We start from the raw sequence: 20,876 nt of genomic DNA on the forward strand, positions 1-20,876 counted from the left end.
AGACCAAAATTTCGGCTGGGATACGTGGTTTTGTTGATGCTAGATTTCCCCTGCAGTTACTTTTTGGTCCAATTTTTCTTTATACAAATATGTTCAAGGGAAATCCAATTCGCTAGAAAGAGCATCGGATCGTCAAGTATTTAAAATTAAAATGGATGAATCCGAGTATTGAGCTCAGGGAACTAGTATTAGACAGGGTTAAATTCAGAAATAAGGCATTGTTGAAAGAAGCATTGATAATTGAGGGTTTAGAACAAAATTAAACTAAGTCTAGGCTAAAAATAGTAAAATGCAAGTAAGTAAGATTGACAACAGTAGGTAAAAGTGTTGGGTCTTTCTAACAAACAAGCTGATGTATATAAAGATGTTTCTCTAATCAATTATGCTTTTGTGTTCTATGTTGTAGCCTAAATTACTAAACCTCGATCCCTAGTTAGGCTGAATCAATCCAAGCTTCATCCTCAGATCCCTCTTGTTGGACTAGGCTTAATTTAGACAGCCCTCGTAGGTTTAGACTAAATTAAACTACGCTTCATCCTCAGATCCCTCTTGTTGAACTAGGCTCAGCTTAATCAGCTTATGAAAGTTTAGACTAATTTAATCCAAGCTTCGTCCTCAGATCCCTCTTGTTGGACTAGACTTAGACCAAACAACATTATTGTAACAACATATTTAAACCAAAACTTAATCTGTAGATCCCTCATTTAAGACAAAGTTTCAATCCTGCTTCAATCAAGTTCTAAGGCAACAATACATTTTCCAATGCTAAAGTCACCTAACTATGCACACAAATGGGTGATCAGACCAAGAGCATATAGAATTTAAGCACTGAAAGAAGCATTGAACACAATAAACACAATCAATTAGATATTAAAGTAATCACATCAGTTGTTCTTTAGAAATCCCCAACAAGAGTATTTAGCCAGCCATTACAGAAAAACCCTAACGATAATGAGATTAAGAGTAGAGAATAACTGCTCCTTACACAAGAAAGGGGATCCCTCCTCTTCTTCTCAGCATCTCACAATCACTCTACAACTCTCTAATCTCTCTCTAATTACAAAACCTAGGTTTCTCTGCAAAAGCTGCTCCTTTTACTGCCTCCAGAGCTCTTTTCCCAAAATAGGCACTGTGGTGTGCTCTGGAATTCTCTGCAAAAGTTGTCTTTGTAATGTGTACCCTAATTCTGCACAAGACAGGCTTTAAATAGGCTTTGAACCCGCGACGTTGCGCTTAGCGCGAGTAAGTGGATTTGAGCTTAGCGCCGGTCATGTGCTGAGCCTGGCTGAAGATAACTGCTGTGCTTAGTGCACTGATCTCGGCCTTGATATTGATGCTCTGCCAGATTCTTCTATCGCGCTAAGTGCACTTTAGCAGCGCTTAGCAATGGATGCGCGCTTAGCCCAATTGTTGAGCTGAGCTCAACTGTCACTTTTAGCACTTCATGACTTAGCCTCTTTTTAACTTGAAATTGCACAGATTTCATCATGAAATCTAATGGAAATATTCTAGCGGCAGCTTTAACAATGAAACAAGATTTATTTACAAAATTGCTACCAAATAACCATAAATTGGGGAACTATACAAGTTTTGGAAAATGTTTTCTATACAAAAGTTAGTCGTATAAGACAACTAACAGTTGACCTGCATGAAAAGGTCTGAGACTTGCTTAAGGCCATTGATGACTAGTTCATCAGTTCAGATAAGAATTTAGCAAGCACCCTAATCATGAAGTTTTCCTCTCTTCAGCTCACCAGTGTGAAAGGTGTGCATGAGTACATAATGAAAATGCGAGATATTTCAGCTCAACTTAAGAAACTGGAGGTTGATATGTCTGAGTCCTTCCTGGTGCACTTCATTTTGAACACCCTTCCGCATGAATATGGGTCGTTTAAGATATCCTACAACACACATAAGGACAAATGGTCTATCAATGAATTAATGGCCATGTGTGCTCAGGAAGAAGAAAGGCTTGTAATGGAGATGGGTGAGAGTGCATTGTTGACAACTGCTTATGGGAAGAATAAAACAACTAAGTCTCAAGCTAATCAGAAGAGGAATGGTAAAATGCCACCTTAAGCTAATATTAAGAAGGTGGCAAAGTGTTTCTTCTGCAAGAAGAAGGGACACATGAAGAAGAATTGCCCTGAATTCCAAAAATGGCTTGAGAAGAAAGGTAAATCAATATCATTAGTATGTTATGAATCTGATATGGTTAGTGTTAATATTAACACCTGGTGGATTGATTCTGGATCTACTATCCATATTGCAAATTCTTTATAGGGTATTCAAAACCTAAGGAAACCAGTGGGAAGTGAGCAAAGCATTTTATCAGGCAATAAGCTAGGCTCACCTGTGGAGGCCATTGGAACTTGCATTTTAACTTTAAGTAGTGGCTTTATTTTAAAATTAGGAAGGACCTTTTATGTACCAAGTTTTTCTCGAAACTTGATTTATGTTTCTAGACTTGTACCTTTTGGATATTCCTTTAATTTTAAAGACACATCATTTGAGTTATTTTATAATTCTGAATGTGTTGGGAATGGTGTCTTGTATGATGGTCTTTATCTTCTTGGTTTACAAAATTGTGCCACTTATAGTTCAATGCATGTTCAAACTGGTATTAAAAGGTTAATATTAATGAGAATTCCTCTATGTTATGGCACCGGAGATTAGGACATATCTCCATTGAGAGAATTAAAAGGTTAGTGAAAGATGGGATACTTAATACTCTAGATTTTGCTGACTTTAAGACTTGTGTGGACTGCATTAAGGGTAAGCAGACCAACATGTCTAAGAAAGGTGCCAACAAGAGTTCAAGCATATTAGAAATAATTCATACTGATATTTGTTGTCCAGATATGGATGCACGTGGTCAGAAATATTTTATCACCTTTATAGATGATTATTCACAATATATGAATGTTTATTTGCTTCATAACAAAAATAAAGCATTGGATGCCTTCAAAATCTTTAAGGTTGAAGTTGAGAACCAGTGTGGAAAGCAAATAAAAATAGTGAGATCAGATAGAGGTGGAGAATACTATGACAGATATACTGAGACTGGACAAGCACCTGGTCCCTTTGCAAAGTTTCTTCAAGAACATGGGATTGTTGCCCAATATACTATGCCTAGTTCTCCAAATCAGAATTGTGTCGTAGAAAGAAGGAACCAAATATTATTGGACATGGTGCGGAGTATGCTTAGCAACTCCAATCTTCCTAAATCCTTGTGGGCTGAAGCACTATAGATGGCAGTGTATATATTAAATCGTGTTCCAACCAAGGCTGTCCCAAAGACACCTTTTGAGTTGTTTAAAGGTTGGAAACCGAGTTTGAAACATATGCACGTTTGGGGTTGTCCGTCTAAGGTTAGAATATATAACCCACAAGAGAAGAAACTTGACCTGAAAGGTCTAAAGGTTATAGGTTTTATTGTCCATATCATATTACTAGGATTGTGGAATCAAGAAATGCCAAGTTTCTTGAAAATGACTTGATCAGTGGGAGTGATCAATTGAGGGACTTAGGTTCTAAACTTGATTATATAGAGTTTCAACCTTCCACATCAAGTGAAAGATTGGTTGTAATTCATACCCCTCAAGGTTCAAAGGGATGATGAACAACACATGATTGACATTCCACAAATTGTTATTGATAATCCAGTAGATCAAGTTGATCATCAAATTCATGAAAATGATAAACAACCAGTTGAACAACATGATCCCCAAGAAAATGTTGATGCAACATTAAAGAGGTCTACTAGAGTAAGAAAATCAACTATTCCTAGTGATTATATTGTATATTTGCAAGAATCTGACTTTAATATTGGAGCTGAAAATAATCTCGAAACTTTTGATCAAGCCATGAGTTGTAAAGAGTCAAATTTATGGTATGATGCCATTAAGGATGAGATGAATTCCATGCAGAGTAACAGAGTTTGGAACCTTGTAGAGTTGCCTAATGGGGTAAAGGCCATTGGATGTAAATGGGTCTTTAAGACCAAAAGGGATTCATTAGGCAACATTGAGAGATACAAGGCAAGACTTGTTACTAAGGGATTTACTTAAAAAGAAGGAATCGACTACATAGAAACTTTTTCTCCAGTACCTAAGAAAGATTCTCTTGGTATTATCTTGGCATTAGTTGCTCATTTTGACCTTGAGTTGCAACAAATGGATGTGAAAACAACTTTTCTTAATGGTGATTTAGAGGAGGAGGTTTATATGAAACAACCTGAAGGCTTCTCCTCTAGTAGTGGTGAGCATTTGGTTTGCAAGCTTAATAAATCTATATATGGTTTAAAACAAGCCTCCCGTCAGTGGTACCTTAAGTTTCATGGGATAATTTCTTCATTTGGTTTTGATGAAAATCCCATGGATAAATGCATATACCACAAGGTTAGTGGGAGTAAAATATATTTTCTTGTTTTACATGTATATGATATTTTACTTGCAGCTAATGATCGGGGTTTTCTACATGAGGTGAAACAATTTCTCTCTAAGAATTTTGACATGAAGGATATGGGTGATGGATCTTATGTCATCGACATTAAGATTCATAGAGATAGATCTCGAGGTATTTTGGGTCTGTCACAGGAAACCTATATTAACAAAATTTTAGAGAGATTTTGGATGAAAGATTGTTCATCAAGTGTTGCTCCTATTGTGAAGGGTGATAAGTTTAATTTGAACCAATGCCCAAAGAATGACTTTGAGAGGGAACATATGAAAAACATTCCTTATGCTTCAGTTGTTGGAAGCCTCATGTATGCTCAAGTATGCATAAGGCCTGCCATTGTTTTTGCAATTGGAATGTTAGGAAGATATCTGAATAATCCAGGTATTGACCACTGGAGAGCTACTAAGAAAGTGATGAGGTACCTTCAGGGGACTAAAGATTACATGCTTATGTATAGACAAACAAACAATTTAGATGTGATTGGTTATTCAGACTCAGACTTTGCTGGCTATGTTGACTCTCGCAAATCAACATTTGAGTACATTTTCATGATGGCTGGTGGAGCTATTTCATGGAGGAGTGTTAAGCAGACTTTGACTGCTACTTCTACCATGGAAGCTGAGTTTATCTCTTGTTTTGAGGCTACATCACATGGTGTATGACTTAGGAGTTTCATTTCTGGGCTGAAGATAGTTGACACTATTTCAAGGCCTTTGAGAATTTTTTGCGATAACTCAACTGCTGTCTTTATGGCTAAGAATAACAAAAGTGGAAGTCGAAGTAAGCACATTGACATTAAGTACTTAGCCATTAGAGAAAGAGTAAAAGACAAGAAAGTGGTCATTGAGCATATAAGCACTGAGTTGATGATCACTGATCCTTTAACTAAGGGCATGCCACCATTTAAATTTAAGGATCATGTACAAAGAATGGGACTTGGTTCCACTTTATGATTGTATACTTACATGTTAAAATTGAAACTTTTATATTGTGACATTTTCACATATTTAGGTGCACATTGATTTATTTGAGAAAAATTATGTTTTGGGCCAAGAATAAACATTGGGTTTATTCATTAACTTTTATTACCACTTTGAGTAGACTACTTGGGAAATTGAGCATATTGTAATACATGGATGATATTACTCGTTATAAGAGGAACTATCACTGTGATTTGTATATTCATTTCTTAAGAAGATTGAGCATTGAGTCAAAATGTTTGGAACAAGTGGGAGAATTTAATCATTTTGGTCTCAATATTTTGGTAAATGAAAGGCTCCATCAGTTTTGGAATTGAGAAGCCAAATTGAATGGCTACTAATGGGTGGTAATGACAACTAATGGGTGGTAATGACCACTAATGAGTGGTAATGGCTACTAAATGCATTCTTGATGGTAGAATGCCTATATATAGAACATGTATTTGGTCCTTGAGCTCATCTCTTCCAATTCATCTGATACACCATCTAGAGAGAGAGAGAGAGAGAGAGTGAAAGCTTGGAAGAACCAAAACAAGACAACTCTTTCATGGCAATGGCTAGAGGTATAATTTGATTTTTGTTTTCCAAATTTTGTTAATGACATGTGTCTCTTTTTGTAGTTTGTAACATCACAGGTTAAAATTTTTAGTCTAACACTATGAACACGAATTTCACAATCATAGCGGTCAAACACGTAAAAGCGCATAAGTTAGGATGAGCTTAATCAAGCATTAAGCATAGGAGTACATGCATGATCAACGTATTTTAAAATAAAAATATAGTAAAATATATTTTGTTACTAATTTATGGTTCATCATTTAGGACATATCAAATAAATTAGCACATTTGATTGCATAAATTTATCAAAAACCAATACAATCACATAATAAGATGCATTTATGCTAACAGTCATGCAGGAAACAAACTTGTTCCCTTACATGGACCAATAGCAATATGCTTACACCATTGGAATGGATTGTATTGAATCATATGAAGATGAACAATCATCAAAACAAGCATATAGTGTTGTTGCTATCACAACCTATAGGATTCACGATAATCTGAGTCCCTTTTCTAATCAATGTCTACCTATCCTCAGTATCCCATCAAGAAACATCAAGTATCTTTCCCATCCTAGACACACAATCAGATGGGGATGTTCATGAATAACATGCATAAATGAATGGTCAACCATTCTTCCAAATCTCAACAATAGGGCTTTACATTATCACCACTCAATCCTTTATCTTGGGGATAAGACATAACAACATCGTTCCCCCCCTCACCTCATCTTGATTGTTCCCTTCACTATGTGCAAAGAAAGTAAAATACCTTATAAGATTAGATAAATTTTTAGGAAATTCTCTTGAATTTTTTGTCAATATTTTCTCTCAATATACTCTTTTTATTTTATTCTATAGCACACATCATTAAGAATATGAAAACAATTAATTAGATTCCACTTTAAAGCTTAAGTAAATTAAATTATTTTAGTTTCAATTCCATTCAACACTCATGAATAGTTATCTAAAATATAAATGATAAGTCATGGGATTCCTAGAATATCTTTTACTTAGAGAATCTTTTAATCTTTGAAATTCATAATAAAAACAAATAAATATATTTTGACTTAGAAATTTTATAGAAACATATTCAAACCACTTTCTACCTTTGGATAATTTTAAAAAATTTAAGAAATTTGTTTTGAGGTTGTAACACCCTTTTACCCCAAGATACATACACTTGTAATATTTTCTAAATATGTTTATAGCAGAATTTAATTAAATAGATGTATCGACTTAAAAAAAACACTTATTTAACGACAAGAGTATTACATGTCAAATATTTATAAACTTAAAGAAAATAAATAAATAAATAACATAACTCCATATTAAACAAACCTCGACACTCCAAAGTCCATTCAAACCATATTAAATAAAATATGGTGAAAAACTACTCATCAATTTAATCCTTAGATAAATGAATAAAACTTGTGTCCTAATGTTACATTGTTTCAAAGCATCCATAACCCTAAAATTAATAGTAATATAAAGTGGAGGCCTAAACCTCTCATGTAACATCATCATCATAACCTTACAGAGACTCACCTCTAAGGGTGGCATTCAACCTAAACACAAACAAGACAAACAGATGGGGAGAGAGATACATCTCACAAAAAATTTAAAACATTAAGAAAGTCATAAAGATATAAGATACATTTATAAATAATTTCATTGCACAGCACAAACATGTCTCATCCAAATCAAACATTCCATACACAAATTCACACATGAAATGCGATGCAGATTAGACAGTCTTAGACTCGTATGCATGTGGTACCATTTTCAAAAACACTATTTTCATACCCTAATTTTATCTGAGGACACTGGCAGTCGGCTTGCGAACTTTGTGTGGTCTCTTCGGGAGTCAAAGCAAGCATTGTTGCATAATCTGCAAAGTTTCACAACACTCCAGAAGTCAAAACAAGCTTTGTGAAGTTTCGCAACACTCTGGAAGTCAAATCAAGCTTTGTTGCATAATCAGTAAAGTTTCGCAACATTTCGGAAGGGTAAAGCAAGCATCATTGAGTAATTCGTGAAGTTTCACAATGTTTCGGAAGGAAAGCAAGTATTGTTGCGTAATCTGTAAAGTTTTGCAACATTTCGAAAAGAAATCAGCCCAAAAACACAAAAATGGGGTTATTTAGTAAACTGGGGGTGTAAATAGCAATCTGGCCCACTAGGGCCCTTCTTGATTCTTCTAGAGAAAAGGGGATTGCTTCAGGTGGAAGCAACCCAGCTTGCCTGGGCGAGCTGGGCGGCAACCACCTCCCCCTTTTCACCAAAAAATAGGAGTATGGGGGCTGAGGAATTTCGTTCGACATTTTTTATGCACTGTAGTTCACTTAAAATTAGTGAGAGAAGAGAGAGAAGGAGAGAAATCCATGCCGAGGTACTTCCGTAACGCTTCTGAGACGTTTCCGTGAGCAATTTTGTGAAAATTTTCTGTCATTCTTCACCGTTCTTCGTCCGTTCTTCGTGCGTTCTTTGGTCTTCTACCAGTAAGTTTTTTCAAATCCGAAACTTTCAATTCATTTCTTGTTTTGTTTGTTTTCATCTTCATTTCGTTCGCTTTCGGTTTTCTTTTCTTCCATTTTTAACGAGCTTTAGCCGATCGATTAAGCCGTTATCTCGCCTAATAAATGATAAAATGAATTTCAACCGATCATTTGTGTTGTAATCTCGTTTAATCACTGTTAAAATAAAATCCAACTGATCGTTCACGCTGTAGCCTCGATTAAATAAAAAAGGCAAAATAATAATAAAATAATCAAAATATCTTGGAAAAATAATAATAAAATAATCAAAATATCTTTGAATTAAATAATAAAAAAATCAATCGGACGTTTTTCTTTGAAAGTTTCCTTAAATGAATTGACTAATAATCAAAGTGAAACTAAGACTAAAATCAACTCACAAACCAAGCTTTGTCCGCAAAAGTCACTCAAAACCGTTTTGAGGTCCAACGCCTTAAAATGGTCCTCTTTGCTTTTATTAGTTAAAATGGACCATTCAAAGTATAAAATCAACACATAACTTTATTGCTTTTGCAAGAACTACGTAGGTCTGAGTTCCTTATCGCAATTGAGAAATACGTAGGAGCAAGGGAAACACCCTTGTTGACCACAAAAAGATAAAAAACGTAAAAAGCATAAAAATACAAAAAAACATAAAAAGGGAAAATAAAAACAGTTTGAAGTCATGATATTGCACATTTAATTAAAGGCTTTTGTCCCTTGTGACGGACGCGTAGGGTGCTAATACCTTCCCCGCGCGTAAAAACAAACTCCTGAACCTTTCGCTTAAAGTTCGTAGACCGCACGTTCTGATTTTTTCGATGTTTTCCTCGAATAAATGCTGGTGGCGACTCCGCGCATTTTCCTTCCTTGGAAGATGCACCTGTGAGTCTCGCGTCGCCCTCCCATCGAAGGGTAGGTTGCGACAACTATGAATGTAGCCCGGGAGGCCATGTAGTCGATGAATTGCCACACAATGGGCAACCCGACACTATCACTCTCACCGAGATGGCACTGCCAGCAGCTCCTTAGGGTGTTCTGGCCTTGCCCGGATACTCTAACACATCTGATCAACATGAGCTTAAAGGAGATTCTAAATCGTTGCACCCCGAAGGTCAGAGTCATACGTCAACTCATTCATGACCTCCATGGTTAGGTTCATAAACGTCCTTCACTTCCAAATACATACGCACAACATGATTCATGGTTCATAGACAATATGCACATGGTTTATTTTCGAATTCCCTTGGAGATTCCTATCCCGTGGGGATAGGTTCTCCTAACATTTTTTTCGGAACACATACGCATACAATGGCATATTATTACTTTCACTTATACTCGTGGACATTATGCATTCAGTCACAATATAAATCATGAACACATTCACTCATTTACACAACATATCATTACATCATTTCATTTCTCAAATCATAAGTATAAACATTATGCATCATACTACCACTCTTTATGATATCAATATTACACACTCATTTTTTTTCTTACGTTACTTTGACCTTCAATAGTATAATAATCATGTCTAGATTTGCAATAACCATATTAAGTTGGTTCTTATCTCGTTAGAAATATAAGATAGTTATCTACAACTTATATGTTGATCTTAAAATCCCTTTCAATCGTTTAGAAACCTAAAATTATGAAATATACAAACTGATTGCATAATTCTGACAGTTTAACCTTTACTCACTAAAATTGCAATATCTGGAGTTATATAAATCATTTTTGATTGAAATCAAATCCCTTAACTAGATAACATCTAGGGCTATAACTATTACGCATAACACAAAATCTAATTTTGTCATTTAAGTACATGTTTTGGTGTTCTAATTCAATATTTTCTATCAAAAAATCAACACATTTGTCCAACATCAATTATCAAATTCAATTGCAAGAACATCAAAATGATGAAACATCAAGTCATACAACAATCAAATTCACCCAAATAATAACAAAAAAAAGTGATTAAGGGTATTCATAACCCATTCAAGAAAATAAACTTGTTGTAATCATAAACCTAAGATCATACAATATACCGTGACTCGTTACCACTCATACAACAAAAGAAAAAGAGAGAACCCACTCCCCCTAACCTCAAATGAAACAATTCCTCGACAAGGAAAAGGAAGACAATCTCATGACCACTTCCAAGAATGCATTGACCCAATGGCTTCGCCCACCATGATCCCCATGACAACTGTTACTATGACAAAAAATTTCTTGCGATTTAAAACATAATCTCAAGCCATCTAAATTCCTCGAGTTTGAAAATTCAAAGCAAAATATAAAAATATTAGCTGAGGGGCTCTGCGCCTAACTATAAGCCCACTTAATTCTTTGGCGCCTAACTCTATATATAAGGGAAGAAAGGGGTTCATGAGGTTATTTTGTCCAATGTGGGACTTAGAGTATTTTTCATGATCGAGTGACCAACTTTGGAGATAATCTTCTCAAACATAAAAGCTGATTTTGATTTCTAAGGTGTATAAAAGAGTTGTAGCTTTTTCAACAAGCTTTCCAACGACACAAAAAATACCTCAACCAGACAACTATACCTCAAGCATTTTTAACTATAAGAAGTTAATCTAATACTCTTCTAACATCAAATATAATATAATATAATAAAGACGACGATGGAAACAACAACAACAACAACAACAATAATAATAATAATAATAATAATATACACAAAATACACACGTGTACAAGAACACACACTATCACAACACAAGTATATGCTTAAGACAAAACCAATAATATACAAATAATAATAACAAATATTTACAAAAAAATATAACAGAAGGGTCGTAATAAGAATTCTCCTTATGGTATATTCCTAGTACTCAAAACTTAGGGTGTTACAAAGATAAGTTTTTTTTTTACCTCCAATTAGTAAATAAGTTACTAAAATACATACAAATTAAAAATTATTCAAAAATTTCTTAAATTTGAAAATTTTAATTAAACATAATTAAAATGCATTATTTTCATGATATAAATACTTTTTAATGGTAAAAGATAATTTTCTCCTCCTTACAAATATAGTCAAAATTTGAATATTTTGGTTTTAAATTTATTAAAAATACTAAATTGAACCTAAAAATTAGATTTTTATTGAGTATAATATGAAAATAATATTTGATAATTTTTCAAAATATAAAATTACATGAATATCCATTTTTTGGATTTATTTATGAATTTTATGTCTAGACTACTTTATTTTAGCCTTATTTTTTAACAATCTTTTTCTATTTTTCTTTTATTAATTATCTATGTATTTGTAAATTGCAAAATCAATACCTATTAAATTTATTAAGGTGAAACAATTGTATTTTTTTATTTTCGGAGTTTTAACTAATTATAAATAATGAATTAGGGATCAATCTTAAAGGTTAAACATTGAATCTTTAAGCCTTGGTCCTTGCTTATGTTCTTGGGCATCAAATAAGAATGCTTACAATTGATACATGTCTTAGACACAATTCTAAGTGTAGGGATTTTTTGTAACAACCTTAAATATAGACTTTCAAAATAACACATTGATTTCCTTAAAGAAAAGATAGTCTTTAGTTTTTGTTATTATTAACTCAAAAGATTGGAAAAGATAGATTAAATTTTTTCAAATAATACAAACCTTCTATTCCAATTTCTTAGAACTCATTTTTTTTAAACATGCATAGTAGATCATAGTAATTGGTTATCATGTTAAAACTTCATGTCATGAGTAAAATAGAAACATCCGCAACATAAATAAATGTTACATGCTCAAGTAACAAGTAATGATAAATAGGTGAACCTCCTTGATCACCAATAATAAATAAATAAGTTTCATGCATCATAATGAGTAGCAAAACAAAAGCCTCTTTGTGAAACCAGTAAGTAGCATATATAACCCCAAAGTAACAAGTAAAGTAATATAAAGTAGATAATGACTGAATAGATACAAAAGGTCTGAACCTAAGTCTAGTCATCCAAAAATACATATAAGGGGAAAACCTATACCCAAAAAGAAGTATAGTCAGAAGAAAACTCATCAGAAGAATCCATGATGAGATCCTCCTCATTGATACACAGATCCTCCTCAATAGATGTATCCTCCTCTAAATTGTTAGAGATAAGGGGAGCAACATGAAGATCAAGCTTTGAAGAGTTTTGTCTTTTTACATGTCCAACTCCTTATTGAGTGACATTTGTATTGATTGTTGCTTTTTAGTTTTAATCTGTTTATGTGTACATCATGCATCATCCTGTAGAAGTAGGAAGATTGTTTCTAAGGTAAGAAACATCTTCAGTGCATAAATCTATGTTTTAATTCATTACCTTCTATCTGTAATTGATTACACAAGTCTTTTTCGAAGCTTGCTGAGAGATTTTCGTTCTGGTTTAATCGATTACCCAATATCCGTAATCGACTACTCTGTTCTTTTGAGACCATGTCTGTTTTCTTGGGTCTTTACTTTAATCGAGTATAAGGTTATAGTAATCTATTACATCATTCTTGAAAGTGTTTCTAGAAGTGATTAAGAACACTTAAATTGATTAAATCAAGAATCTAATTGATTACATTATTCTTGAAAGCTTTCCAGGTGTTGGGAAGAACACTTCAATCAATTAAAGTGAGAATTTAATCGATTACTTCTTCGAGATAATCGATTACATTACCAATTTAATCAATTACAAATGGTTATAACTATTTTCTCTATAAATAGCCACCTTGTGTTCTCACTTTCATAAGTGAAAAAGAATGAGCTTTTATGACTCACAAACTCTAGTTTTTGTATCTTGAAGCTTTCAAAGGTTAAAGTGAGTTGTTAAAATCTTGTGAGATCAGAAGAGATCCATTCAATCAAGCTTTGGTTCTTGCATTTGAATGAAAAGGTTGCATCTCTCCTTGACTCTATTTTCATATGTTTTTACATATTGTTCCAGCATATGCATGAGTCTTTACAACATGCTTGAATAGGTGTTTCTAGTTTGAAGCTAAGGGTAGGTGTCTCTTAGGCTTATATTCACAAAGAACCATAGGGTTGGGTGCCTTAGTTTCATTTTCAGGGTAGAATTTGAAATTGATTGTGATTGCTTGTAAGAACTCATTATGCCTAGTGGAAATCTAATTCAGGTTGAATTAGATAACTAGAGTAGCTTCTCTAGAAATTGAGAGTGAACCAATATAAATCTTGTTGTCCATATTCTCCTGAATCTTATCTCTCTATATCATTCTTTATCAGCTTGTTGAGTTTAAATATAGTTTATTTTTGAAGTGCCTTAGTAAAAGGATATTGTTTATGAATGATTGATTCAATATTGGTTTTAAACAAAAAATTTGGGGTATGATCCTTGGAAGCAAAAGTTTTTCAATAACTCTATTTTTTATTTCAATAACTCTATTTTGGGTCCACCAAACGTAGAAATCAACTATATGGGACCTATAATCTAGTGCATCCCCCAACACACTACAACAACAGAGAAAACCATTTAAACGATCCACATGAAGCATATCATCATGCTCCCAACACGTCTCGATGGCATCAATGAAGAACTAGGGGTCTGGTGGCATGCTCGACATCAGATTCTGAAAATGGTAACAAGGGAGTGAGTACTTTATCCCTTTAGAAGCCATAAACATGGGTGTTAACTCTCACACATGACCTAAACAACCACCACATGTGGTATTCTAGCATACATCACTTATGACATCCTATTATGCAATTATACTCTCACACAATTCTTGTCTTAGGCCCAACACTACCACTAAGCCTCCTAGGCCTTAGTGGTCTCATGTTGGTATCGGACATGGTGCTCTCACCAACCATAGATACGGCTCCACTCTAGTCAAGAATGCCAAGTGAGGCTCAAAGACAAATATGGTCATGGTTTCAAAGGCAAAAAGATTGTACATGGTGAAGAAGTCACCGTTTGTTATATCTATGGAAAAGTGGGTCATGAAACTCATAAGTGCAAGGACCTCCCTGAAAAGGGCAACCCATCAAGGGGTCCATCCAGTGCTTACCAGACACCTACATGCTAACCCGAAAAGAGGACCTAAAAATATTTGGGTACCTAAAAGCCAAAAAATTCCTATTACATATCTCCTTGATAGTAGGAAAGAAACACCAGTCATTGTCCTTGGACAATGGTTGCTCACAACATATGACAGGCGAAAAGTCTATGTTCCAATCCTTAAGCCCTATGTTTGGTGGGATGGTCACTTTCTGAGGGAATAAGAAAGGTCTGATAACTGGTGTAGGTAAAGTATGTATTCCTCCCTACCCTCTTATAGATAATATTTTACTTGTTAAAGGGTTGAAGCATAATATGTTGAGCATAAGTTAATCATGTGACAGTGGAGACAATATTACCTTTAGCAAGGATATATGTATTGTCTATAACAAAAACAACTCTTCACTCTTCTCTGCTAAGAGATGATGAAATCTCTATAAGATTAAAATTTGTGATCTCTCAAGTCAAAAGGTGTAATGCTTACTCTTAGTCAGAAAGCATCACTGGGTATGGCATAAGAAGCTTGATCATGCTTGCTTGAGGTTAATCTCAAAGCTTCAAAAACATAGTCTCATAAGAGGACTTCCAAAGCTTTCATATCAAGATGACTATCTTAGGAAAGTTTGGACCAACTAGGACTGCATCCCTCTCTAGATGTGGATACGGTCTGGTCATAATTGACGATTACACCAGATGAACATGGGTCAGGTTCCTAATCCACAGTCTTTTGACACCTTTTATAAATTCTGTAAAAAGATTCAAAATGAAAAAGGAATTTGAATCTCTTCAATCAGAAGTGATCATGGGGGAGAGTTTGAAAATGATCTTTCTCAAAAATTCCGTGAAGAGAATCGTATTCACCGTAATTTTCCCACTCCAAGAACACCATAATAGAATGGAGTTGCTGAAAGGAAAAATAGATATCTTCAAGAAATGGAAAGAACAATGCTTAACGATCACTCAAGTCTGAAACTCTTCTGGGTTGAAGTAGTAAACATTGCCTATTATTAACAAAACAAATTTATATCGTGAAATTTGATGCTTTGTCTGGTCAAAACAAACATGTGTCCAACTCACCAGTGGACAATCAACCTAAAGAAGTTAGAGAACTAACTGAATGCTTGCTGAGGAAACATCATTTAGAGTCCCAGATAATTGGTGATCCTAAGGACAAAGTCCAGACAAGGAACTCTCTTAAGCATACAACTTTACTTTCAGAGATCAAGCCAAAACATATAGATGATGTTGTGTGTCACAATCAACCCTACGACAGGCGTGCGAAAAGCGAAAAGAAAGAATGCATCTTCCAAGAAGGAAAACGCGTGGGAGTCACCACCAACGTTTATTCTAGGAAAACTTTAGAAAAACCAAAAAGAAAGGGTCTGTGAATTTTTAAAATAAGGGTTCGAGAGTTTTTAACGCATAGGGAAGGTATTAGCACCCCACACCCCCCCCCTTCTCAAGGGACAGTAGCCTTTAATCGAGTGTGCAAAATATGACTTCAGAATTACATATTTTCCCTTTTTATATTTTTTTATTTTTGGGGTCTACAAAGGGGGTGCCCTTGCTCCTACGTATCCTTAGGTGCGATGAGGAATTCAGACCTACGTAGTTCTTTAAAAGTATGAAAGTTTGTGTGTTGAGTTGGTTTTATGCTTTTGATAGATTCATTTTTATTAACAAATGAAAAAGGTCGTTAAGGCGTTGGACCTTGAAACGACCTTAAGTTACTTTTTGATGGAGAGGAATTCAGTTATGAGTTGGTTTTAATTTGGTTTTGTTTATTAACTTTCAATTTCTTTTAAAAAAAAACAACTTTACAGCACTAGTGATCTGTTAAGATTAAACTTTACAAAAAAAAATGAGATTACCAATGATAGATGGAGAAGATGAGTGTGCACATAATAACAAGGGAGACCCCTAAGGTACATAGATCACATTCAATCCTTAAAAATAAAACTAACCGACTGTCACATGAAGAACAAAAAACAAGAAACGACATAGGGAATGATCACGGTCTCAATTTGGTAGTGCCTTGACTTTGTTTCCTCTTCTTTCTTCTTCTTCTTTCTCTCTTTCTTCTTCTTCTCTCTCAATTCTCTCAATTTCCTCAAGTGATGAACCTTCTAACCCCTTAAAACCCCCCTATTATGGCTATTTATAGAGAAAAATGCATGTTGGGGCGGTTGAAGATCACCCAGGTGAGCTCAACCTTAACCCTGAAGTAATGAGCTCACCCAGGCGAGCTGATTGCTTAGCCATGAAGCCATTTCATGGCCCAGGCAAGCTAGATGCTAGCCTGGGTGAGCTAGGGTCTAGGAAAATCCATAAAAGACCCTTTTGCCCCCTTCTTTGGTATCCTTTTGTATTCTTGATCAAAACATTGAGTGATCCCTAGCTTCGTGCGGTAATTGGTGTCGAACACCCTAATTCGATTAGCGAGAATCACAATATCAGTGAATGATAGTCCCCAGACGAAATTAGGGTCTGACAGTTGCCCCTTTTTACTTATCTTTTATTGAAAATGAAAAGGTAAGTATAGATAAGGACACTAATTTTATTTGAGCAATCTTGCTCTTCGTAAATGTAAAAGACTGAAGACATTGAAGTCTTGTAAAAATGTAAAAGACTAAAGACATTGAAGTCTTGGTCAATGTAAAAGACTGAAGATGTTAAAGTATTGGTAAAATGTAAAAGACTGAAGACATTGAAGTCTTGATACATGTAAAAGACTGAAGACATTGAAGTCTTTGATGTGGAAGCAATGCTTTCCAAGTTTATTTTGATGATGCCAAAGACTCAAGTCAAGAATCAAGAGCCAAGCAATTTTCAAGAATCAAAGAGTCGTTCAATCAAGAATCAAGATTCAGGTAAAGAATCAAGAGAAGACTCAATTAAGATAAGTATTAAAAGAGTTTTTCAAAATATTGAATAGCACAATTTGTCCAAAAGAATTTTTCAAAGAAAAATCTTTTACCAATAGTTTTACTCTCCGATAATCGATTACCTGAAGGCAGTAATCAATTACCAGTAGCCAACATTCTTTTTAAACTGATTTACAAAGCAGTAATCGATCACCATGAGCATGTAATCAATTACCAATGTTTTTAAATGTTGGATTTGAAATTTCAAGAGTCACAACTTGTGATAAAAAAATTTCAAACTTGTGTAATCGATTACACAATATATGTAATCGATTACCAGTGTTTCTAAACATTTTGATTTTTAAATTTAAACATGAAGAGTCACATCTGTTGATGTGTAATCGATTATACTGTAACTTATTTTGAAAATTAAATTACCAAAAGTCACAATTCTTAAAGTGACTAGTTTCTGAAGATTTTCTAAAAGAGTCATAACTTTTAAAGTGGCTAGTTTTCAAAAAGAGTCACAACTTTTAAAGTGACTAGTTTTGAAGAAATTGCCAAGAGTCACAACTTTTAACTTGGTTTTTCAAGAGCCATCAAATGGCTATAAATATGTGACCATGGCATGAATTTTAGTAGAGAACTTTCAGATTCCTTTCATTCAAAAAAACTGATTTTCATTCAATTATTCTCAACATCTTTCTAAGAGTTTTTGTTCAATACTTTCTTTGTCAATAAAAGTTCATTGGTCAAAAACTTGTGCTATTCTTCTTCTTCATTCCTTCTTCCTCTTGCCAAAAGAATTCAAAGAACTAACCGTCTGAGAATTCTTTTGATTCATTCCTTCTCCCTCTTGCCAAAAGAATTCAAAGAACTAACCGTCTGAGAATTCTTTTGATTCCCCAAACAATGAATTCAAAGAACTAACCATATGAGAATTCTTTGCCCAAACACTGAATTCAAAGAACTAACAGTATGAGAATTCTATGTAAGAAGCGGGTAGCTTCTTGGTTGTAATAGTGAACACAAGGGAGGGTACATCCTTTGTGGTTTGCTTCAAGTAGAGGGTACATCTACTTGGTTGTTCAAAGAGAACAAAGGAGGGTACATCCTTTGTGGATCTTTGCTTGTAAAGGATTTTACAAGGTTATTAGAAATCTCAAGAACCGTGGGTTGCTTGGGGACTGGACGTAGGCACGGGTTGTGACCGAACCAGTATAAATCTTGTGTCTGCTTTCTTCTTCCCTGCACTTTTTACTTTTCCGCTGTGTACTTTTTATTTCCGCTTCACTGTTGTCTAAGTTATGGTTTTTGTTCTTTACTTTCTCATAACTTAGTAGTAAAACCTAATTGAATCTAGTAATATTAAGAAGGATAAATTTTAATTAAACACACATTAATAATTAATTCAACCCCCCCCCTTCTTAATTATTTCGAGGCCACTTGATCCAACATTTGAAATGTAAAAGACTGAAGACATTGAAGTCTTTGAAACATAAAAGACAAAAGACATTGAAGTCTTTGAAATGTAAAAGATTGGAGACATAAAAGTCTTTGAAACGTAAAAGACAGAAGACATTCAAGTCTTTGAAATGTAAAAGACAAAAGACATTGAAGTCTTGTAAATGTAAAGACTGAAGATATTGAAGTCTTGTAAATGTAAAGATAGAAGACATTGAAGTCTTTGAAACGTAAAAGACTGAAGACATTGAAGTCTTTGAAATGTAAAAGACATAAGACATTGAAGTCTTGTAAATGTAAAGACTGAAGACATTGAAGTTTTTTAAATGTAAAGACTGAAGACATTAAAGTCTTGTAAATGTAAAGGACCAAAGACATTGAAGTCTTGGTAAATACAAAAGACTAAAGACATTGAAGTCTTTGTAAATGTGAAAGACTAAATACATTGAAGTCTTGAAATCTTTCACTAAAATGCGAACATGCTTGGTAAAGAAATGAAACCCCAAACCGATCAGAACCACACACATTATTTTTCAGAAATAATGCGACGAATGAGGAATGAAAGCACAAAGATAGAGTTTCTCATACCCCAAAATGAGATTAAGGAATTTTGCATTTTGTTTCTAAAAAAGCATTAGAAGAAACACTGGATTCAATCAAATAGAGGAAAACCATTCAAAGGTGTATACAACTTTACACAGGCACGTGTTTCATCTCAATTTCAAATCACAGATATGTCCTAAATCGATTTTGCAAGTCATTTCCCATCAAATCAAGGATAATGTGCATAATCATCATGGATCAATAGGTCTTTTTAAGGTTAGACTCGCAAGAAATTTTGGCTTCGATTGCTTTGGTCTATCTTTTTTTTTTGGTGTGAATAGGAGAGTGGGCATAAAGATTTGGCTAGCAACTTAAATGGGCAACCATTTCCTATCCCCTCATGTTTTGTCCAAGTTGTTATTTCTCTTTCTTTTTACTCCTTGTAACAACTTCGTACATGGTTCAGATACTTGTTTATTCCAAAGAATTCATTTTTTCCTTTCCATTTGCCTTTTGCTCTTTCCCATTTTTGATTGATTTTTTTCTTTCCTTTTTTTTTTCTTTTTGATGAATATTTAACTTCCTTCAAAAATCCATAACTTGCCAAAAAAATGATAGATATCTCCCTTGAAAACACCCCTACTCTCCTATCCTAGGGTAAGGTGGGAAACTTTCACCCTAGGTTAGGGTTCTAATAAAGAATCAAGTGTCTGGCTCAAAGGGCTTGCAAATGGAAAAAATAATGTATATTGGAACGACTGTTTGGCCAATGGCTTAGAAAGAAAGAATGCCCAGATCACTTCCATGAATCATATATTATGACAATTAGAAATTCATGCAAAACCAATCGTAGAACATATCCATGTGGACACTCAATATAAAGTTTGTGGTCCACACAATCACTAAAGCTTAGGGCATGTTTCCATATTCAGATTAAATCAATGTTTCAACAATTGTTCTTTTATCAAGTCCATTTGAAAACATCCAAGTCCATTTTGGTATTTGGGAGAGTCCTTCATTATTTTCATCCTCAAGATACACATTCTTTTTCCTTTTTCAAAAAAACCTTTTGTTGTGTTTTGATCTATAAAATTTCCGAGGAGTACTGGTGGTTGTCCCTTTTAAAAGCATGTTAGTTTTAGAAAAAAGGTTTGAATCCTGTACAAAGTTATAATCCGAGACTACACATAAAAAATCAAAGTGCGCGCGAAAAAAAAAATCCATACGTAAGTTTTTCCCTCTTTTTTTTCAACAATCACCACAACAAAATAACATAACAAAATACTAAAAACAATAAATAAGATAAAGACAAGTTCACAAATTTAGAAGATCACGGTCAGGGAGTTCAGTCTCCTCCAATGAAGAAATCAAGCAAATCTTCCATGTCTTCGTCCTCCTCAGCTCCATCTTCGTCCTCTTGGGCAGCTCCTTGAGCTCCCGTAGGACGTGCATTCTCCTGAAAATTGGGCCTAT

The sequence above is a fragment of the Glycine soja genome, chromosome 14 (genome assembly GCF_004193775.1).
Source record: "Glycine soja cultivar W05 chromosome 14, ASM419377v2, whole genome shotgun sequence".
Taxonomy (NCBI): Eukaryota; Viridiplantae; Streptophyta; class Magnoliopsida; order Fabales; family Fabaceae; genus Glycine; species Glycine soja.